Here is a 21294-nt window from a genome sequence, read left to right as displayed (position 1 = left end):
TAACATTACGCTAGAAAGTGATTATTAGCAACATATATATCTATATAAACAACCCCGCCAGGGTTGTGCCTTCAAAAATAATCACACACGGACACGCTTTTTAAACCTTTTTTTCACATCTCTTTATTCTTCTTATGCACATGTATGTTAGTTCTGTGATTTTAACCTTTATGTTTCACTGCAGTTTGGGATAATAATATTAATATTTATCCAATTTTAATACATACTTAATAAAGGTTATATTTTATGATTCATTCATTCTGTCCAGTGCGTCAACAGTGCAGATTTCTTCTTGTTTTTTCTCCCAAATTCTATAACAATGACAGTAAATGTTGTTTCTTTTCAAACAGAACTTTCTTGACCATGCTTCTTGCTTGAAAGATCTGGGAGCACATGGAAAACAGTACAAACCATGCAGTATCACAAGAGCCTTTATTTGATATTTCATGAAGATAGAGCAGAATTGAGGACACGTCAACTATTTCTGCCGAAGGTGGTTCATCTTTCCACATGGTGCCTTTGGCCACTGACACCTTCGTTGAGTCAAAGTCTCTGGCTGTGGTCAGAACTTTGAAAATTTATGTCACCAGAACGGTTCAGATTAGGAAAACAGAGGCTCTGTTTGTCCTGTATGCTCCCAACAGGATTGGGTGTCCTGCTTCCATGTAGACAATTATGCGCTGGATCTGTGGTAAGATTCAGCATGCTCATTCCACGGCAGGATTGCCGTTACTGAATTAGGTGAAGACCCATTCTACTAGAAAGGTGGGTTCATCCTGGGCAGCTGGTCGGGGAGTCTCGGCATTGCAACTTTGCCGAGCAGCTATTTAGTAAACACTTTTGCTAAGTTTTACAAGTTTTAGAGTAAAGGAGATTCAACTGAGGCAGCACAAGGGAACTCTCATCTGGGGACAACAACTGCAGTGAGAACACATATTTTCAGATGAACATGGGAGGGCAGAAGGCTGCCTAATACTGAAGCACCCCCAAACAACAAACCAAATGCAACAACTAGTACAAGCATTCCTGGGGGAAGGTCTGCAGAAGACGGATATGCATATAGTGATGTCATCCAAGCAGTGGGCCAAAGTTGGCTGGAACCCTCATCTGCATATGAAAAGAGAAAAGGGGTATGCAGGGCATGGCGGCCTTTTGCGGCGCTTGGATGACCCTTAGTTCGCATTAAACACCCCCACCCTCCTTCGGTGTGGGGCTCATGTTGGCCATGCCCCAGCCCCTGAAGCATTCAAGCTGATTTCTTGCAGCAGCTTGGCACTGTAACAGCTCCAGAGCTGCTCTGTAAGGCAAGTAAAAGGGTGTGGGCCCTGCAGCACTACCTGTAGTTTGCATTGTGCATTGGAAGGCACAAAGTAAGCAGACAGGAGGAGAAGTCAGGATAGTCCACAAGGGTATAGAAGGGAGGGGCTCAAGAAAAAAGAAGTGGAAACAGACAGCAAACTAGGCTGGAGAGAGACCTGAGACAAAGAGATCTGAATTATATGAGAGCCGACCAGGGGAAACACAAATTATGCAGTCAAGTTTCCCACATTTGGGGAAATCGCAGGGGCAGCACACCCAGGTGAGATACTATAATCAGGAAGGTGCTTCTCCCAGGGCAAGGCTCACCCATTGCACACTGGGTGTGCTGCTCCTACGATTTCCCCAAATGTGGGACACTTGACTGCATAATTTGTGTTTCCTCTGGTCGGCTCTCGTATAATTCAGATCTCTTTGTCTCAGGTCTCTCTCCAGCCTAGTTTGCTCTCTGTTTCCACTTCTTTTTTCTTGAGCCCCTCCCTTCTATACCCTTGTGGACTATCCTGACTTCTCCTCCCGTCTGCTTACTTTGTGCCTTCCAATGCACAATGCAAACTACAGGTAGTGCTGCAGGGCCCACACCCTTTTACTTGCCTTACAGAGCAGCTCTGGAGCTGTTACAGTGCCCAGCTGCTGCAAGAAATCAGCTTGAATGCTTCATGGGATGGGGCATGGCCAACATGAGCCCCACACCAAAGGAGGGTGGGGGTGTTTAATGCGATCTAGGGGTCATCCAAGCACCGCAAAAGGCCGCCATGCCCTGCACGCCCCTTTTCTCTTTTCATATGCAGATGAGGGTTGAAGCCAACTTTGACCCACTGCTTGGATAACATCACCATATGCAAATCCATCTGCTGCAGGCCTTCCCCCAGGAATGCTTGCACTAGTTGTTGCATTTGGTTTGTTGTTTGGGGGTGCTTCAGTATTAGGCAGCCTTCTGCCCTCCCATGTTCATCTGAAAATATGTGTTCTCCCTGCAGTTGTTGTCCCCATATGAGAGTTCCCTTGTGCTGCCTCAGTTGAATCTCCTTTACTTGACAGAGATGTGCCTGAGCAGCGGCCCTCCCCAGCCCTATCCCAAATCATACTTATTTTGCATAGGAGACACCATGGTCATGAAAATTGTTCACCCAGGGTGAGGTTCATTCATTGAATTCTGGGTATGCTGACCCCTGTGATTTACCCAAATGTGGGAAACTCGCCTGCATTATTTGTGGTAGTTGGGGACTGTGTTTGTATTTTCCGCTGGTCAGCTCTGGTAAAAGTCAGATTTCTTTGTCTCAGATCTTCCTCTAGCCTTGTTCTTCTTTCGAGAGTTCCATTGTGCTGCCTCAGTTGGATCTCCTTCACTTGACAGGGGGGTGCCCGAGCAGCGACCCTCCCCAGCTCTAGCCCAACTCCTACTTACCTGCCAGGTGAGATACTATGATCTTGAAGGTGCTTCTCCCAGGGCAAGGCTCAACCATTGCACTCTGGGTGTGCTGCCCCTGCGATTTCCCCAAATATGGGAAACTTGACTGCATAATTTGTGTTTCCCCTGGTCGGCTCTCGTATAATTCAGATCTCTTTGTCTCAGGTCTCTCTCCAGCCTAGTTTGCTGTCTGTTTCCACTTCTCTTTTCTTGAGCCGCTCCCTTCTATGCCCTTGCGCACTATCCTGACTTCTCCCGTCTGCTTACTTTGTGCCTTCCAACGCACAATGCGAACTACAGGTAGTGCTGCAGGGCCCACACCCTTTTATTTGCCTTACAGAGCAGCTCTGGAGCTGTTACAGTGCCCAGCTGCTGCAAGAAATCAGCTTGAATGCTTCAGGGGCTGGGGCATAGCCAACATGAGCCCCACACCGAAGGAGGGTGGAGGTGTTTAATGCGAACTAGGGGTCATCCAAGCGCCGCAATAGGCCGCCATGCCCTGCATAACCCTTTTCTCTTTTCATATGCAGATGAGGGTTCCAGCCAACTTTGGCCCACTGCTTGGATGACATCACCGTATGCAAATTCGTCTCCTGCAGACCTTCCCCCAGGAATGCTTGTACTAGTTATTGCATATGGTTTGATATTTGATGGTGCTTCAGTATTAGGCAGCCTTCCGCCCTCCCATGTTCATCTGAAAAAATGTGGTCTCCCTGCAGTTGTTGTCCCCAGACGAGAGTTCCCTTGTGCTTCCTCAGTTGAATCTCCTTAACTTGACGGGGGAGGGGCTTGCCCGAGCAGCCACCCTCCCCAGCCCTATCCCAACTCATACTTATTTTGCATATGAGATCTCTATATCATGAAGATTGTTATCACAGGGTGAAGTTCATCCATTATATTTTAAAATAGGAAGGTTCAAATTACATATTTGAATTGCATCTATGTGCTGGATTCAAATGTCCCCCCCCCCTTCCTTTCTCAATTGTGCCCGTCAGCAGCTATTCTAAGGTTGCTGCCAATGGGTGTGACACATTAATTTCTTCTGTGGGGTACACTGGACTCCACAAGGATTCACATTGGGGTGTAGAGTAGGATCTTGATCTGAGGCACCAACCGGCTCAAAGCTTTTGACTGTTCCCAAGATGCTCAGCGCATTCTCCTCTATAACCCCGCTTCCATGAACAGGGAGCTCAGTTTGTAGTTGGTGCCTTCAGTAGCAGGCCACTTAACAGGGGCCTGCCTCAGGCAGCCTATTCTTAGCTATTAATTTTGACAAGAAAATAAGAACTTTTTTTATGAGAATCTACAAGGGCTGCAGCAGGCTAGGTCTAATAGACATCTTTACTGCAGCTTCATCACTCCCAGCGGCGCTGTATACTCCCGTGCCCTGGTTGCTGGGTCACTGCAGCGGAGGCTCCGGTTTCTTCCTAAGGTCAGTCACACACGCACCGCCCTTCCGGATCACGAGGCCGCTGATGAAGGGGAGCGTGGCCGTAGGGGGTGGACCGTGTGCGCACTGGCGTGGACACTGATTACTGGGCAGCCGCTCCACGAGCCACCAGGTACAGTTAAGGAGCACAGGTCTGGGGTTTTTTCTCCCATATTAAACCAATTTTGTACTGCCCGCAGCGCATTGTGATAGGTAATAGGGCCTGATTCAGGTTGGATTGCAATCACAGTAAGCGATCCAACTGCAAAAATTGCTAAGAGCATACGCATGTGCCTGCATTTTCTGCGGCACCCCGCAGAGAATGCGATCGCCTCTGCCTGTCAATCGGGGCAGGGGGGGAGAGGGGGGTCAGCAACACTCCATTTCCAAGTCAGGGATGGAGCGGTGCGGGGGCAAGGCTTCAAAATGGGGTCTGCAACGGAGGAGACACAGGGGGCGTGGTCACAGCGGCTGTATGACATCACATTCAGCCGCTGTGATCACAAAAATGGTGGCGGCTTCCTGCGCGCACATACAGTCTGCACCAGCAGGAGGCTACACCATTTTTTATGATCACGCTGAACTGCAGTGCGACTGCAATTACAGATTGGTCAAGAAGGGAGGCGTCATGCTGGGTGGCCATGTCCTGTCACTGTGCAGGAGCCAGCACCGCTCACACACTAGTCCCCGGGTGCAGCCCCCAACCCCCGGGACACCCGGAGCAACAAAATGTAGATTCAGGCCACCAGGCCACGCCCCTACCTATGAAACCATGCCTCCTTTTTACCATTGCGCTGCTTATCTGCGCGCACTGCATTACAATCTCCTTCGCCACCTCTCTGGGTGTCACCAGTGATAGTGACACCTCTGCCATGCTTGTAGCAGCTGGTCCTAAGATCTACGCCTCAAGCCCTGAGTGTTTGCCCTTGTGACTTGTTGATCATCATAGCGAAGCAGATGCTTACAGAAAACTGCAGGGGCTTAGATTGAAAATAAAAAAATTGATGGGTATAAGGTAGAGAGGAGCGGGTTCGGTTCTCCGAGAACCGAATTCCCCACGAACTCCACGTGGTTTACACTGGTCCGAGGCAGGCTCGGTTGTTCCCGCCTGACTCGGAAAACCTGAACAAGGGAAAATGTCATCATCCCGCTGTCGGATTCTCGCGAGATTCGGATTTCATATAAAGAGCTGCGCGTTGCCGCCATTTTTACTCGTGCATTGAAGAGGGAGCGGAGAGGACGTGGCTATGTTCTCTCAGTGGAAATCTCAATATCAGTGCTCAGTATCAGTGGTTACTTATTGCTGCTCAGTAATACTAGTAGTGTGTCTCTCCTGCTCAGTGTCAGTTCTCAGTAGTATCCTCATCAGTGCTCAGTATCACTGCTCATTGTCTTGTGCTGCATTGTGGTGCTCAGCATACTACAGTACATTACTAATAGTCCAGTGCTGCATCTTGCTGCTCAGTGTCAGTTCTAGTATCCTCATCAGTGCTCACTATCACTGCTCATTACATTGTGGTGTTCTGTATACTACAGTAACATAGTAATATAGTAACATATAGTAATATAGTTTTTGAGGTTGAAAAGAGGCAAATTGCCCATCGTGTTCAACCTGTTTTAAGTTGTGATGATTCTACATACTTGCTGAATAATGTTTTATGACTAGTTAACTACTACAACTCATGTTACCCCCGGATTAACCATGTTGATATTTTAAGTATTATAACCTTGGATAGCTTTTTCATTCAGAAATGTATCCATTCCTTTTTTAAATCCAATTACAGAGTCCGCCATTACCACCTTCCCTGGCAGGGAATTCCACATCCTGATTGCCCTAACAGTGAAGATCATAGTATCTCACCTGGCAGGTAAGTAGGAGTTGGGCTAGAGCTGTGGAGGATTGCTGCTTGGGCACCCCCTGTCAAGTGAAGGAGATCCAACTGAGGCAGCACAAGGGAACTCTCGAAAGAAGAACAAGGCTAGAGGAAGATCTGAGACAAAGAAATCTGACTTTTACCAGAGCTGACCAGAGGAAAGCACAAACACAGTCCCCCACTACCACAAATAATGCAGTCGAGTTTCCCACATTTGGGGAAATCACAGGGGTCAGCATACCCAGAATGCAATGAATGAACCTCACCCTGGGAGAACAATCTTCATGACCAAGGTATCTCCTATGCAAAATAAGTATGATTTGGGATAGGGCTGGGGAGGGCCGCTGCTCAGGCACATCTCTGTCAAGTAAAGGAGATTCAACTGAGGCAGCACAAGGGAACTCTCATCTGGGGACAACAACTGCAGGGAGAACACATATTTTCAGATGAACATGGGAGGGCAGAAGGCTGCCTAAAACTGAAGCACCCCCAAACAACGAACCAAATGCAACTACTAGTGCAAGCATTCCTGGGGGAAGGCCTGCAGCAGATGGATTTGCTTATGGTGATGTCATCCAAGCAGTGGGTCAAAGTTGGCTTCAACCCTCGTCTGCATATGAAAAGAAAAAAGGGGTGTGCAGGGCATGGCGGCCTTTTGCGGCGCTTGGATGACCCCTAGTTCGCATTAAACACCTCCACCCTCCTTCGGTGTGGGGCTCATGTTGGCTATGCCCCAGCCCCTGAAGCATTCAAGCTGATTTCTTGCAGCAGCTGGGCACTGTAACAGCTCCAGAGCTGCTCTGTAAAGCAAGTAAAAGGGTGTGGGCCCTGCAGCACTACCTGTAGTTTGCATTGTGCGTTGGAAGGCACAAAGTAAGCAGATGGGAGAAGTCAGGATAGTGCACAAGGGTATAGAAGGGAGGGGCTCAAGAAAAAAGAAGTGGAAACAGACAGCAAACTAGGCTGGAGAGAGACCTGAGACAAAGAGATCTGAATTATATGAGAGCCGACCAGGGGAAACACAAATTATGCAGTCAAGTTTCCCACATTTGGGGAAATCGCAGGGGCAGCACACCCAGAGTGCAATGGGTGAGCCTTGCCCTGGGAGAAGCATCTTCATGATCATAGTATCTCACCTGGCAGGTAAGTAGGAGTTGGGCTAGAGCTGGGGAGGGTCGCTGCTCGGGCACCCCCCTGTCAAGTGAAGGAGATCCAACTGAGGCAGCACAAGGGAACTCTCGAAAGAAGAACAAGGCTAGAGGAAGATCTGAGACAAAGAAATCTGACTTTTACCAGAGCTGACCAGAGGAAAGCACAAACACAGTCCCCCACTACCACAAATAATGCAGTTGAGTTTCCCACATTTGGGGAAATCACAGGGGTCAGCATACCCAGAATGCAATGAATGAACCTAACCCTGGGAGAACAATCTTCATGACCATGGTATCTCCTATGCAAAATAAGTATGATTTGGGATAGGGCTGGGGAGGGCCGCTGCTCAGGCACATCTCTGTCAAGTAAAGGAGATTCAACTGAGGCAGCACAAGGGAACTCTCATCTGGGGACAACAACTGCAGGGAGAACACATATTTTCAGATGAACATGGGAGGGCAGAAGGCTGCCTAATACTGAAGCACCCCCAAACAACAAACCAAATGCAACAACTAGTGCAAGCATTCCTGGGGGAAGGCCTGCAGCAGATGGATTTGAATATGGTGATGTCATCCAAGCAGTGGGTCAAAGTTGGCTTCAACCCTCGTCTGCATATGAAAAGAATAAAGGGGTGTGCAGGGCATGGCGGCCTTTTGCGGCGCTTGGATGACCCCTAGTTCGCATTAAACACCTCCACCCTCCTTCGGTGTGGGGCTCATGTTGGCTATGCCCCAGCCCCTGAAGCATTCAAGCTGATTTCTTGCAGCAGCTGGGCACTGTAACAGCTCCAGAGCTGCTCTGTAAAGCAAGTAAAAGGGTGTGGGCCCTGCAGCACTACCTGTAGTTTGTATTGTGCGTTGGAAGGCACAAAGTAAGCAGACGGGAGAAGTCAGGATAGTGCACAAGGGTATAGAAGGGAGGGGCTCAAGAAAAAAGAAGTGGAAACAGACAGCAAACTAGGCTGGAGAGAGACCTGAGACAAAGAGATCTGAATTATATGAGAGCCGACCAGGGGAAACACAAATTATGCAGTCAAGTTTCCCACATTTGGGGAAATCGCAGGGGCAGCACACCCAGAGTGCAATGGGTGAGCCTTGCCCTGGGAGAAGCATCTTCATGATCATAGTATCTCACCTGGCAGGTAAGTAGGAGTTGGGCTAGAGCTGGGGAGGGTCGCTGCTCGGGCACCCCCCTGTCAAGTGAAGGAGATCCAACTGAGGCAGCACAAGGGAACTCTCGAAAGAAGAACAAGGCTAGAGGAAGATCTGAGACAAAGAAATCTGACTTTTACCAGAGCTGACCAGAGGAAAGCACAAACACAGTCCCCCACTACCACAAATAATGCAGTTGAGTTTCCCACATTTGGGGAAATCACAGGGGTCAGCATACCCAGAATGCAATGAATTAACCTAACCCTGGGAGAACAATCTTCATGACCATGGTATCTCCTATGCAAAATAAGTATGATTTGGGATAGGGCTGGGGAGGGCCGCTGCTCAGGCACATCTCTGTCAAGTAAAGGAGATTCAACTGAGGCAGCACAAGGGAACTCTCATCTGGGGACAACAACTGCAGGGAGAACACATATTTTCAGATGAACATGGGAGGGCAGAAGGCTGCCTAATACTGAAGCACCCCCAAACAACAAACCAAATGCAACAACTAGTGCAAGCATTCCTGGGGGAAGGCCTGCCGCAGATGGATTTGCATATGGTGATGTCATCCAAGCAGTGGGTCAAAGTTGGTTCAAACACCTTTGCAAAGTTCTATAAGTTTGATACCCTGGCTGAGGAGGACCTCCTGTTTGCTCAATCGGTGCTGCAAAGTCATCCGCACTCTCCTGCCCGTTTGGGAGCTTTGGTATAATCCCCATGGTCCTTACGGAGTCCCCAGCATCCTCTAGGACGTAAGAGAAAATAAGATTTTAAACCTACCGGTAAATCTTTTTCTCGTAGTCCGTAGAGGATGCTGGGTGCCCGTCCCAAGTGCGGTCTACTTCTGCAAGACTTGTATATAGTTATTGCTTACATAAGGGTTATATGTTAGTTTTCATCGGTCTTGGACTGATGCTATGTTGTTTTCATACTGTTAACTGGGTAGTATATCACAAGTTATACGGTGTGATTGGTGTGGCTGGTATGAATCTTGACCTTGGATTAACAAAAATCCTTTCCTCGTACTGTCCGTCTCCTCTGGGCACAGTTTCTCTAACTGAGGTATGGAGGAGGGGCATAGAGGGAGGAGCCAGTGCACACCCAGGTCTAAAGTCTTTCTTAAAGTGCCCATGTCTGCTGCGGAGCCCGTCTATCCCCCATGGTCCTTACGGAGTCCCCATCATCCTCTACGGACTACGAGAAAAAAAAATTACCGGTAGGTTTAAAATGTTATTTTTTTCTCTGCAACCCACTGCTAAATTGTGCTTCCTAGCTGTTTTTTATAAAATCACTTAATTAAATCTAACTCTGATTACGTCAGAGAAGGCCAGGTACCCTACACCATAAGAGGGGGTTTGAAATTTTGACTTGTCTACTTAAAGATCACCAAAATCTGATGACAAGGTCAATTACATCCCTGGGTGGGATTGAACCACCAACCTTTTGGTTAATAGCCCATGTAAGTGCAAGAAATCCTGAAGCACTCACTCATCATGGGAAAGTACCAATGTGTTTCTTACAAAAATTCTCCAGATTATTGACTTTTTAAAGTTTTTCTAGGAAACGTTCTAGATGAATGCTTATTAGCCTTTGTCAGTATTGACTTTCGCAAGGTGTCTCTGTGGCGCAATCGGTTAGCATGTTTGGCTATTAACCAAAAGGTTGGTGGTTCAATCCCACCCAGGGATGTAATTGACCTTGTAATCAGATTTTGGTGATCTTTAAGTAGACAAGTCAAAATTTCAAAAACCCCCCTTATGGTGTAGGGTACCTGGCCTTCTCTGATGTAATCAGAGTTAGATTTGATTAAGTGATTTTATAAAAAAACAGCTAGGAAGCACAATTTAGCAGTGAGTTGCAGAGAAAAAAAATTATGCTGGCAGAAAAGTCCAATTGAGTGATTAAACAGCTCTTCATTTTCTGATTTTATGTTTATGCTAACAAATTTGCTCTCTGAAAAGTGTCCACAAAGCCAAGTCTCTGATTAACACCTTTGTAGGAATGGTTTTTCACCTATTACTGAATTAAACTTGCTTCATTGGAAAGGCATCAAAGATGCATCCTCATTTCAATGTCTACTGAAATAATACAGGTTGACACCAGGAAACGTCACTGCATCCTTGCTGCTTCCTCATGGGGAAGTCTGTTTAATGTGAAAACAAGGTGATATCTAATCAGCACACAGGTAAGGAATTAAGAAAATCTTTCTTTATGGGTGAAGATGTTTCTCACAAATTGTTGTCCCAATGCATCATTGAAATTCAAGATGGAAGATGATTTTCATATATCACTTGTACATTTTGCATTGCTCTTCTGGTGACAATGTAGTTTGTTTTTGTCAATTACCATTTCAGTAATAGGGTAAAGAAAATTAAGTGGATTTTTTAAAGAAAACAATGCTGTCAATATACTATTAAAACAAATTAAAATGATAAAAGTTATTGTACTTTAAGTAAAAATAAAAGTGCCAAAATATCAATCCCAGTTTTTGATTACTTTAATTATAAAAAAAAAAATGCACATAGCAGAGGATAGTTTCGATCAATCGACCTCTGGGTTATGGGCCCAGCATGCTTCCATTGCACTACTCTGCTGCTCATGGAAGTGTCAGAGATCCTGAAGACTAAATTGATTAAAGGCCTTAAAGTACTGGACTATAAGGAAAGACTTACTAGGCTGAATATTTATACACTAGAAAAGAGGTGCCTAAGAGGAGATATTATTAATATCTTCAAATATGTAAAGATACATAACAAAGAGTTATCAGAGGAATTATTTATTAAAAGAACACGTGGTCACTCGCTGCGACTGGAGGAAAGTTCAGAACGCAATGGAGGAAAGGTTTCTTCACTGTTAGGGCAATCAGGATGTGGAATTCCCTGCCAGGGAAGGTGGTAATGGCGGACTCTGTAATTGGATTTAAAAAAGGAATGGATACATTTCTGAATGAAAAAGCTATCCAAGGTTATAATACTTAAAATATCAACATGGTTAATCCGGGGGTAACATGAGTTATAGTAGCTAACTAGTCATAAAACATTATTCAGCAAGTATGTAGAATCATCACAACTTAAAACAGGTTGAACACGATGGGCAATTTGCCTCTATTCAACCTCAAAAACTATGTTACTATATTACTATGTTATTGTAGTATACAGAACACCACAATGCAATGAGCAGTGATAGTGAGCACTGATGAGGATACTAGAACTGACACTGAGCAGCAAGATGCAGCACTGGACTATTAGTAATGTACTGTATTATGCTGAGCAACACAATGCAGCACAAGACAATGAACAGTGATACTGAGCACTGATGAGGATACTACTGAGAACTGACACTGAGCAGGAGAGACACACTACTAGTATTACTGAGCAGCAATAAGTAACCACTGATACTGAGCACTGATATTGAGATTTCCACTGAGAGAACATAGCCACGTCCTCTCCGCTCTCTCTTCAATGCACGAGTAAAAATGGCAGCAACGCGCAGCTCTTTATATGGAATCCGAATCTCGCGAGAATCCGACAGCGGGATGATGACATTTTCCCTTGTTCAGGTTTTCCGAGTCAGGCGGGAACAACCGAGCCTGCCTCGGACCAGTGTAAACCACGTGGAGTTCGTGGGGAATTCGGTTCTCGGAGAACCGAACCCGCTCCTCTCTACCTTATACCCTATCAATTTTTTTATTTTCAATCTAAGCCCCTGCAGTTTTCTGTAAGCATCTGCTTCGCTATGATGATCAACAAGTCACAAGGGCAAACACTCAGGGTTTGAGGCGTAGATCTTAGGACCAGCTGCTACAAGCATGGCAGAGGTGTCACTATCACTGGTGACACCCAGAGAGGTGGCGAGGGAGATTGTAATGCAGTGCGCGCAGATAAGCAGTGCAATGGTAAAAAGGAGGCATGGTTTCATAGGTAGGGGCGTGGCCTGGTGGCCTGAATCTACATTTTGTTGCTCCGGGTGTCCCGGGGGTTGGGGGCTGCACCCGGGGACTAGTGTGTGAGCGGTGCTGGCTCCTGCAAAGTGACAGGGCATGGCCACCCAGCATGACGCCTCCCTTCTTGACCATGCTGTAATTGCAGTCGCACTGCAGTTCAGCGTGATCATAAAAAATGGTGTAGGCTCCTGCTGGTGCAGACTGTATGTGCGCGCAGGAAGCCGCCACCATTTTTGTGATCACAGCGGCTGAATGTGATGTCATACAGTCGCTGTGACCACGCCCCCTGTGTCTCCTCCGTTGCAGACCCCATTTTGAAGCCTTGCCCCCGCACCGCTCCATCCCTGACTTGGAAATGGAGTGTTGCTGACCCACCTCTCCCCCCCTTCCCCGCCCCGATTGACAGGCAGAGGCGATCACATTCTCTGCGGGGTGCCGCAGAAAATGCAGGCACATGCGTATGCTCTTAGCAATTTTTGCAGTTGGATCGCTTATTGTGATTGCAATCCAACCTGAATCAGGCCCTATTACCTATCACAATGCGCTGCGGGCAGTACAAAATTGGGTTAATATAGGAGAAAAACTCCCAGACCTGTGCTCCTTAACTGTACCTGGTGGCTAGTGGAGCGGCTGCCCAGTAATCAGTGTCCACCGCAGTGCGCACACGGCCCACCCCCTACGGCCACGCTCCCCTTCAGCAGCGGCCTCGTGATCCGGAAGGGTGGTGTGTGTGTGACTGACCTTAGGATGAAACCGGAGCCTCCGCTGCAGTGACCCAGCAACCAGGGCACGGGAGTATACAGCGCCGCTGGGAGTGATGAAGCTGCAGTAAAGATGTCTATTAGACCTAGCCTGCTGCAGCCCTTGTAGATTCTCATAAAACAAGTTCTTCTTTTCTTGTCAAAATTAATAGCTAAGAATAGGCTGCCTGAGGCAGGCCCCTGTTAATTGGCCTGCTACTGAAGGCACCAACTACAAACTGAGCTCCCTGTTCATGGAAGCGGGGTTATAGAGGAGAATGCACTGAGCTTCTTGGGAACAGTCAAAAGCTTTGAGCCGGTTGGTGCCTCAGATCAAGATCCTACTCTACACCCCAATGTGAATCCTTGTGGAGTCCAGTGTACCCCACAGAAGAAATTAATGTGTCACACCCATTGGCAGCAACCTTAGAATAGCTGCTGACGGGCACAATTGAGAAAGGAAGGGGGGGGGACATTTGAATCCAGCACATAGATGCAATTCAAATATGTAATTCGTACCTTCCTATTTTAAAATATAATGGATGAACCTCACCCTGTGAGAACAATCTTCATGATCAAGAGATCTCATATGCAAAATAAATATGAGTTGGGATAGGGCTGGGGAGGGCTGCTCGGGCAGCACCTCCCCCGTCAAGTTAAGGAGATTCAACTGAGGAAGCACAAGGGAACTCTCGTCTGGGGACAACAACTGCAGGGAGACCACATCTTTTCAGATGAACATGGGAGGGCGGAAGGCTGCCTAATACTGAAGCACCATATGCAACAACTAGTACAAGCATTCCTGGGGGAAGGTCTGCAGCAGACAGATTTGCATACGGTGATGTTATCCAAGCAGTGGGCCAAAGTTGACTGGAACCCTCATCTGCATATGAAAAGAGAAAAGGGGCATGCAGGGCATGGCGGCCTTTTGCAGTGCTTGGATGACACCTAGTTCACATTAAACACCCCCACCCTCCTTTGGTGTGGGGCTCATGTTGGCCATGCCCCATCCCCTGAAGCATTCAAGCTGATTTCTTGCAGCAGCTGGGCACTGTAACAGCTCCAGAGCTGTTCTGTAAGGCAAGTAAAAGGGTGTGGGCCCTGCAGCACCACCTGTAGTTCGCATTGTGCGTTGGAAGGCACAAAGTAAGCAGACGGGAGGAGAAGTCAGGATAGTGCGCAAGGGCATTCTTTTCTCTTAGTCCGTAGAGGATGCTGGGGTCACATTAAGAACCATGGGGTATAGACGGGATCCGCAAGAGACATGGGCACTTTAAGACTTTCAAAGGGTGTGAACTGGCTCCTCCCTCTATGCCCCTCCTCCAGACTCCAGTTATAGGAACTGTGCCCAGGGAGACGGACATTTCGAGGAAAGGATTTATTGTTAAACTAAGGTGAGCATCTTACCAGCTCACACCTTAAACATGCCGCAGAACGTGGCATTCAACAGAACACAAGCCAACGGCATGAACAATTGCAGCAAAAAGCTGACCAGAACCATAACACAACATGTGTATAACCACAAGTAATAACTGCAGACACAGTATGGACTGGGACGGGTGCCCAGCATCCTCTACAGACTAAGAGAAAAGGATTTACCGGTAGGTATTAAAATCCTATTTTCTCATACGACCTAGAGGATGCTGGGGTCACATTAAGAACCATGGGGTTATACCAAAGCTCTTGAACGGGTGGGAGAGTGCGTACGACTCTGCAGCACCGAATGACCCAACTTGAGGTTATCATCAGCCAAGGTATCAAACTTGTAAAACTTAGCAAAAGTGTTTACTAAATAGCTGCTCGGCAAAGTTGCAATGCCGAGACTCCCCGACCAGCTGCCAAGGATGAACCCACCTTTCTAGTAGAATGGGTCTTCACCTACTTCAGTAACGGCAATCCTGCCGTGGAACGAGCATGCTGAATCTTACCACAGATCCAGCGCATAATGGTCTGCATGGAAGCAGGACACCAAATCCTGTTGGGAGCATACAGGACAAACAGAGCCTCTGTTTTCCTAATCTGAACCGTTCTGGTGACATACATTTTCAAAGTTCTGACCACAGCCAGAGACTTTGACTCAACGAAGGTGTCAGTGGCCAAAGGCACCATGTGGAAAGATGAACCACCTTCGGCAGAAATTGTTGACGTGTCCTCAATTCTGCTCTATCTTCATGAAAGATCAAATAAAGGCTCTTGTGATACTGCATGGTTTGTACTGTTTTCCATGTGCTCCCAGACCTTTAAGCAAGTAGCATGGTCAAGAAAGTTCTGTTTGAAAAGAAACAACATTTACTGTCATTGTTATGCAAATAAACTTACATTAAAGCTAACAAGAAAGCACACTCGTTCTGTCTTTAAACTGATAAAAGAAACCCCAATAATATGGGGCATGCAAAAATTGAGATAAAACTCAGTTTTGCTCCTCTCCACGGAAATCTTTAATAAAAGGCGAAATATTTGTTAGTTCTGAAGAGAAACCAGAGCATGACCAAGATTCCACCTGTCGCCTGAGTGCCATGCCAGCAGTTCTCATTCAGCTGAAAGTGAGCACCCAATTTGAATGAAAGAAAGCAGATTTCTCACCAGGCTTCCCCTTGCTATAAACATGGTTTGTACTCTTTTCCATGTGCTCCCAGATCTTTCAAGCAATTAGTGTGGTCAAGAAAGTTCTGTTTGAAAAGAAACAAACATTTACTGTCATTTCTATGCAAATGAGCTTACATTAAAGCACACTCGTTCTATCTTTAAACCGATAAAATAAAACCCCAATAAGATGGGGCATGCAAAAATTGAGATAAAACTCAGTTTTGCTCCTCTCCACGGAAATCTTTAGTAAAAGGCGAAAGATTTGTTCGTTCTGAAGAGAAACCAGAACATGACCAAGATTCCACCTGTCGCCTGAGTGCCATGCCAGCAGTCCTCATTCAGCTCAAAGTGAGCACCCAATTTGAAAGAAAGAAAGCAGATTTCTCACCAGGCTTCCCCTTGCTATAAACATGGTTTGTACTCTTTTCCATGTGCTCCCAGATCTTTCAAGCAATTAGTATAGTCAAGAAAGTTCTGTTTGAAAAGAAACAAACATTTACTGTCATTTCTATGCAAATGAGCTTACATTAAAGCACACTCGTTCTATCTTTAAACCGATAAAAGAAACCCCAATAAGACGGAGCATGCAAAAATTGAGATAAAACTCAGTTTTGCTCCTCTCCACGGAAATCTTTAGTAAAAGGCGAAAGATCTGTTCGTTTTGAAGAGAAACCAGAGCATGACCAAGATTCCACCTGTCGCCTGAGTGCCATGCCAGCAATCCTCATTCAGCTCAAAGTGAGCACCCAATTTGAAAGAAAGAAAGCAGATTTCTCACCAGGCTTCCCCTTGCTATAAACATGGTTTGTACTCTTTTCCATGTGCTCCCAGATCTTTCAAGCAATTAGTGTGGTCAAGAAAGTTCTGTTTGAAAAGAAACAAACATTTACTGTCATTTCTATGCAAATGAGCTTACATTAAAGCACACTCGTTCTATCTTTAAACCGATAAAATAAAATCCCAATAAGATGGGGCATGCAAAAATTGAGATAAAACTCAGTTTTGCTCCTCTCCACGGAAATCTTTAATAAAAGGCGAAAGATTTGTTCGTTCTGAAGAGAAACCAGAACATGACCAAGATTCCACCTGTCGCCTGAGTGCCATGCCAGCAGTCCTCATTCAGCTCAAAGTGAGCACCCAATTTGAAAGAAAGAAAGCAGATTTCTCACCAGGCTTCCCCTTGCTATAAACATGGTTTGTACTCTTTTCCATGTGCTCCCAGATCTTTCAAGCATTTAGTATAGTCAAGAAAGTTCTGTTTGAAAAGAAACAAACATTTACTGTCATTTCTATGCAAATGAGCTTACATTAAAGCACACTCGTTCTATCTTTAAACCGATAAAAGAAACCCCAATAAGACGGAGCATGCAAAAATTGAGATAAAACTCAGTTTTGCTCCTCTCCACGGAAATCTTTAGTAAAAGGCGAAAGATCTGTTCGTTTTGAAGAGAAACCAGAGTATGACTAAGATTCCACCTGTCGCCTGAGTGCCATGCCAGCAGTCCTCATTCAGCGCAAAGTGAGCACCCAATTTGAAAGAAAGAAAGCAGATTTCTCACCAGGCTTCCCCTTGCTATAAGCATGGTTTGTACTCTTTTCCATGTGCTCCCAGATCTTTCAAGCAATTAGAATGGTCAAGAAAGTTCTGCTTGAAAAGAAACAGACATTTATAGTCATTGTTATGCAAATAAACTTACATTAAAGCTAACAAGAAACTGATAAAAGAAACCCCAATAATATGGGGCATGCAAAAATTGAGATAAAACTCAGTTTTGCTCCTCTCCACAGAAATCTTTAATAAAAGGCGAAAGATTTGTTCGTTCTGAAGAGAAACCAGAGCATGACCAAGATTCCACCTGTCGCCTAAATGCTGTGCCAGCAGTCCTCATTCAGATCAAAGTGAGCGCCCAACTTGAAAGTAAGCAGATTTCTCACCTGGCTTCTCCTTGCTATAAGCATGGTTTGTACTGTATTCCATGTGCTCCCAGATCTTTCAAGCAAGTAGCATGGTCAAGAAAGTTCTGTTTGAAAAGAAACAAACATTTACTGTCATTTCTATGCAAATGAGCTTACATTAAAGCACACTCATTCTATCTTTAAACCGATAAAAGAAACCCCAAAAAGATGGGGCATGCAAAAATTGAGATAAAACTCGGTTTTGCTCCTCTCCACGGAAATCTTTAATAAAAGGCGAAAGATTTGTTCGTTCTGAAGAGAAACCAGAGCATGACCAAGATTTTTATCTGAAAATATGTGTTCTCCCTGCAGTTGTTGTCCCCAGATGAGAGTTCCCTTGTGCTGCCTCAGTTGAATCTCCTTTACTTGACAGAGATGTGCCTGAGCAGCGGCCCTCCCCAGCCCTATCCCAAATCATACTTATTTTGCATAGGAGATACCATGGTCATGAAGATTGTTCTCCCAGGGTGAGGTTCATTCATTGCATTCTGGGTATGCTGACCCCTGTGATTTTCCCAAATGTGGGAAACTCGCTTTTATACCCTTGTGCACTATCCTGACTTCTCCTCCTGTCTGCTTACTTTGTGCCTTCCAATGCACAATGCAAACTACAGGTAGTGCTGCAGGGCCCACACCCTTTTACTTGCCTTACAGAGCAGCTCTGGAGCTGATACAGTGCCAAGCTGCTGCAAGAAATCAGCTTGAATGCTTCAGGGGATGGGGCATGGCCAACATGAGCCCCACACCGAAGGAGGGTGGGGGTGTTTAATGCGAACTAAGGGTCATCCAAGCGCCGCAAAAGGCCGCCATGCCCTGCATACCCCTTTTCTCTTTTCATATGCAGATGAGGGTTCCAGCCAACTTTGGCCCACTGCTTGGATGACATCACCGTATGCAAATCCGTCTTCTGCAGAACTTCCCCCAGGAATGCTTGCACTAGTTGTTGCATTTGGTTTGTTGTTTGGGGGTGCTTCAGTATTAGGCAGCCTTCTGCCCTCCCATGTTCATCTGAAAATATGTGTTCTCCCTGCAGTTGTTGTCCCCAGATGAGAGTTCCCTTGTGCTGCCTCAGTTGAATCTCCTTTACTTGACAGAGATGTGCATGAGCAGCGGCCCTCCCCAGCCCTATCCCAAATCATACTTATTTTGCATAGGAGATACCATGGTCATGAAGATTGTTCTCCCAGGGTGAGGTTCATTCATTGCATTTTGGGTATGCTGACCCCTGTGATTTACCCAAATGTGGGAAACTCGACTGCATTATTTGTGGTAGTGGGGGACTGTGTTTGTGCTTTCCTCTGGTCAGCTCTGTTAAAACTCAGATTTCTTTGTCTCAGATTTTCCTCTAGCCTTGTTCTTCTTTCGAGAGTTCCCTTGTGCTGCCTCAGGTGGATCTCCTTCACTTGACAGGGGGGTGCCCGAGCAGCGACCCTCCCCAGCTCTAGCCCAACTCCTACTTACCTGCCAGGTGAGATACTATGATCAGGAAGGTGCTTCTCCCAGGGCAAGGCTCACCCATTGCACTCTGGGTGTGCTGCTCCTACGATTTCCCCAAATGTGGGACACTTGACTGCATAATTTGTGTTTCCTCTGGTCGGCTCTCGTATAATTCAGATCTCTTTGTCTCAGGTCTTTCTCCAGCCTAGTTTGCTGTCTGTTTCCACTTCTTTTATCTTGAGCCCCTCCCTTCTATACCCTTGTGCACTATCCTGACTTCTCCTCCCGTCTGCTTACTTTGTGCCTTCCAATGCACAATGCAAACTACAGGTAGTGCTGCAGGGCCCACACAATCTTTTACTTGCCTTAAAGAGCAGCTCTGGAGCTGTTACAGTGCCCAGCTGCTGCAAGAAATCAGCTTGAATGCTTCAGGGGATGGGGCATGGCCAACATGAGCCCCACACCAAAGGTGGGTGGGGGTGTTTAATGCGAACTAGGGGTAATCCAAGCACCGCAAAAGGCCGCCATGCCCTGCACGCCCCTTTTCTCTTTTCATATGCAGATGAGGGTTGAAGCCAACTTTGACCCACTGCTTGGATGACATCACCATATGCAAATCCATCTGCTGCAGGCCTTGCCCCAGGAATGCTTGCACTAGTTGTTGCATTTGGTTTGTTGTTTGGGGGTGCTTCAGTATTAGGCAGCCTTCTGCCCTCCCATGTTCATCTGAAAATATGTGTTCTCCCTGCAGTTGTTGTCCCCAGATGAGAGTTCCCTTGTGCTGCCTCAGTTGAATCTCCTTTACTTGACAGAGATGTGCCTGAGCAGCGGCCCTCCCAGCCCTATCCCAAATCATACTTATTTTGCATAGGAGACACCATGGTCATGAAGATTGTTCACCCAGGGTGAGGTTCATTCATTGCATTCTGGGTATGCTGACCCCTGTGATTTCCCCAAATGTGGGAAACTCGCCTGCATTTTTTGTGGTAGTGGGGGACTGTGTTTGTGTTTTCCTCTGGTCAGCTCTGGTAAAAGTCAGATTTCTTTGTCTCATATATTCCTCTAGCCTTGTTCTTCTTTCGAGAGTTCCCTTGTGCTGCCTCAGTTGGATCTCCTTCACTTGACAGGGGGGTGCCCGAGCAGTGACCCTCCCCAGCTCTAGCCCAACTCCTACTTACCTGCCAGGTGAGATACTATGATCATGAAGGTGCTTCTCCCAGGGCAAGGCTCACCCATTGCACTCTGGGTGTGCTGCTCCTGTGATTTCCCCAAATGTGGGAAACTTGATTGCATAATTTGTGTTTCCCCTGGTCGGCTCTCGTATAATTCAGATCTCTTTGTCTCAGGTCTCTCTCCAGCCTAGTTTGCTGTCTGTTTCCACTTCTCTTTTCTGGAGCCACTCCCTTCTATGCCCTTGCGCACTATCCTGACTTCTCCCGTCTGCTTACTTTGTGCCTTCCAACGCACAATGCGAACTACAGGTAGTGCTGCAGGGCCCACACCCTTTTAGTTGCCTTACAGAGCAGCTCTGGAGCTGTTACAGTGCCCAGCTGCTGCAAGAAATCAGCTTGAATGCTTCAGGGGCTGGGGCATAGCCAACATGAGCCCCACACCAAAGGAGGGTGGGGGTGTTTAATGCGAACTAGGGGTCATCCAAGCACCGCAAAAGGCCGCCATGCCCTGCATGCCCCTTTTCTCTTTTCATATGCAGATGAGGGTTCCAGCCAACTTTGGCCCACTGCTTGGATGACATCACCGTATGCAAATCCGTCTGCTGCAGACCTTCCCCCAGGAATGCTTGTACTAGTTGTTGCATATGGTTTGATATTTGATGGTGCTTCAGTATTAGGCAGCCTTCCGCCCTCCCATGTTCATCTGAAAAGATGTGGTCTCCCTGCAGTTGTTGTCCCCAGACGAGAGTTCCCTTGTGCTTCCTCAGTTGAATCTCCTTAACTTGATGGGGGAGGGGCTGCCCGAGCAGCCACCCTCCCCAGCCCTATCCCAACTCATACTTATTTTGCATATGAGATCTCTTGATCATGAAGATTGTTCTCACAGGGTGAAGTTCATCCATTATATTTTAAAATAGGAAGGTACAAATTACATATTTGAATTGCATCTATGTGCTGGATTCAAATGTCCCCCCCCCTTCCTTTCTCAATTGTGCCCATCAGCAGCTATTCTAAGGTTGCTGCCAATGGGTGTGACACATTAATTTCTTCTGTGGGGTACACAGGACTCCACAAGGATTCACATTGGGGTGTAGAGTAGGATCTTGATCTGAGGCACCAACCG

At 46.6% G+C, this 21294-nt stretch overlaps 17 non-coding genes and 3 pseudogenes across 17 annotated transcripts; 8 read left to right on the top strand and 12 right to left on the bottom strand.

The window, feature by feature from the left end:
* The first annotated feature begins 1571 nt into the window (after window positions 1–1571).
* LOC135015994 (U1 spliceosomal RNA) lies at window positions 1572–1727 on the top strand. The gene has a single exon (XR_010214143.1). It is a non-coding gene; the product is annotated as a U1 spliceosomal RNA (small nuclear RNA).
* Window positions 1728–2401: 674 nt separating this feature from the next.
* On the top strand, window positions 2402–2565 carry LOC135015848 (U1 spliceosomal RNA). Its single transcript, XR_010214029.1, has one exon. It is a non-coding gene; the product is annotated as a U1 spliceosomal RNA (small nuclear RNA).
* A 152-nt stretch (window positions 2566–2717) lies between these two features.
* Window positions 2718–2880, top strand: LOC135015957 (U1 spliceosomal RNA). Its single transcript, XR_010214121.1, has one exon. It is a non-coding gene; the product is annotated as a U1 spliceosomal RNA (small nuclear RNA).
* Window positions 2881–6184: 3304 nt separating this feature from the next.
* Window positions 6185–6348, bottom strand: LOC135015765 (U1 spliceosomal RNA). The gene has a single exon (XR_010213951.1). It is a non-coding gene; the product is annotated as a U1 spliceosomal RNA (small nuclear RNA).
* Window positions 6349–7040: 692 nt separating this feature from the next.
* On the bottom strand, window positions 7041–7182 carry LOC135015903 (U1 spliceosomal RNA; annotated as a pseudogene).
* Window positions 7183–7334: 152 nt separating this feature from the next.
* LOC135015983 (U1 spliceosomal RNA) lies at window positions 7335–7498 on the bottom strand. The gene has a single exon (XR_010214136.1). It is a non-coding gene; the product is annotated as a U1 spliceosomal RNA (small nuclear RNA).
* Window positions 7499–8190: 692 nt separating this feature from the next.
* On the bottom strand, window positions 8191–8332 carry LOC135015901 (U1 spliceosomal RNA; annotated as a pseudogene).
* A 152-nt stretch (window positions 8333–8484) lies between these two features.
* On the bottom strand, window positions 8485–8648 carry LOC135016042 (U1 spliceosomal RNA). Its single transcript, XR_010214188.1, has one exon. It is a non-coding gene; the product is annotated as a U1 spliceosomal RNA (small nuclear RNA).
* A 6742-nt stretch (window positions 8649–15390) lies between these two features.
* LOC135016062 (U5 spliceosomal RNA) lies at window positions 15391–15506 on the bottom strand. The gene has a single exon (XR_010214207.1). It is a non-coding gene; the product is annotated as a U5 spliceosomal RNA (small nuclear RNA).
* A 275-nt stretch (window positions 15507–15781) lies between these two features.
* Window positions 15782–15897, bottom strand: LOC135016008 (U5 spliceosomal RNA). The gene has a single exon (XR_010214156.1). It is a non-coding gene; the product is annotated as a U5 spliceosomal RNA (small nuclear RNA).
* Window positions 15898–16171: 274 nt separating this feature from the next.
* LOC135016035 (U5 spliceosomal RNA) lies at window positions 16172–16287 on the bottom strand. The gene has a single exon (XR_010214182.1). It is a non-coding gene; the product is annotated as a U5 spliceosomal RNA (small nuclear RNA).
* A 275-nt stretch (window positions 16288–16562) lies between these two features.
* LOC135016049 (U5 spliceosomal RNA) lies at window positions 16563–16678 on the bottom strand. Its single transcript, XR_010214195.1, has one exon. It is a non-coding gene; the product is annotated as a U5 spliceosomal RNA (small nuclear RNA).
* Window positions 16679–16952: 274 nt separating this feature from the next.
* On the bottom strand, window positions 16953–17068 carry LOC135016016 (U5 spliceosomal RNA). Its single transcript, XR_010214164.1, has one exon. It is a non-coding gene; the product is annotated as a U5 spliceosomal RNA (small nuclear RNA).
* A 264-nt stretch (window positions 17069–17332) lies between these two features.
* Window positions 17333–17448, bottom strand: LOC135016048 (U5 spliceosomal RNA). The gene has a single exon (XR_010214194.1). It is a non-coding gene; the product is annotated as a U5 spliceosomal RNA (small nuclear RNA).
* A 270-nt stretch (window positions 17449–17718) lies between these two features.
* On the bottom strand, window positions 17719–17834 carry LOC135016031 (U5 spliceosomal RNA). Its single transcript, XR_010214178.1, has one exon. It is a non-coding gene; the product is annotated as a U5 spliceosomal RNA (small nuclear RNA).
* Window positions 17835–17978: 144 nt separating this feature from the next.
* On the top strand, window positions 17979–18106 carry LOC135015991 (U1 spliceosomal RNA; annotated as a pseudogene).
* Window positions 18107–18699: 593 nt separating this feature from the next.
* Window positions 18700–18863, top strand: LOC135015808 (U1 spliceosomal RNA). Its single transcript, XR_010213991.1, has one exon. It is a non-coding gene; the product is annotated as a U1 spliceosomal RNA (small nuclear RNA).
* Window positions 18864–19015: 152 nt separating this feature from the next.
* Window positions 19016–19178, top strand: LOC135015887 (U1 spliceosomal RNA). The gene has a single exon (XR_010214065.1). It is a non-coding gene; the product is annotated as a U1 spliceosomal RNA (small nuclear RNA).
* A 675-nt stretch (window positions 19179–19853) lies between these two features.
* Window positions 19854–20017, top strand: LOC135015824 (U1 spliceosomal RNA). The gene has a single exon (XR_010214007.1). It is a non-coding gene; the product is annotated as a U1 spliceosomal RNA (small nuclear RNA).
* Window positions 20018–20169: 152 nt separating this feature from the next.
* Window positions 20170–20332, top strand: LOC135015942 (U1 spliceosomal RNA). The gene has a single exon (XR_010214108.1). It is a non-coding gene; the product is annotated as a U1 spliceosomal RNA (small nuclear RNA).
* The last annotated feature ends 962 nt before the right edge of the window (window positions 20333–21294 follow it).

The sequence above is a fragment of the Pseudophryne corroboree genome, unplaced genomic scaffold, assembly GCF_028390025.1.
Source record: "Pseudophryne corroboree isolate aPseCor3 unplaced genomic scaffold, aPseCor3.hap2 scaffold_298, whole genome shotgun sequence".
Classification (NCBI taxonomy): domain Eukaryota; kingdom Metazoa; phylum Chordata; class Amphibia; order Anura; family Myobatrachidae; genus Pseudophryne; species Pseudophryne corroboree.
Note: the sequence above shows the minus strand (reverse complement) of the source record. Positions and strands in the feature narration are given on the sequence as shown.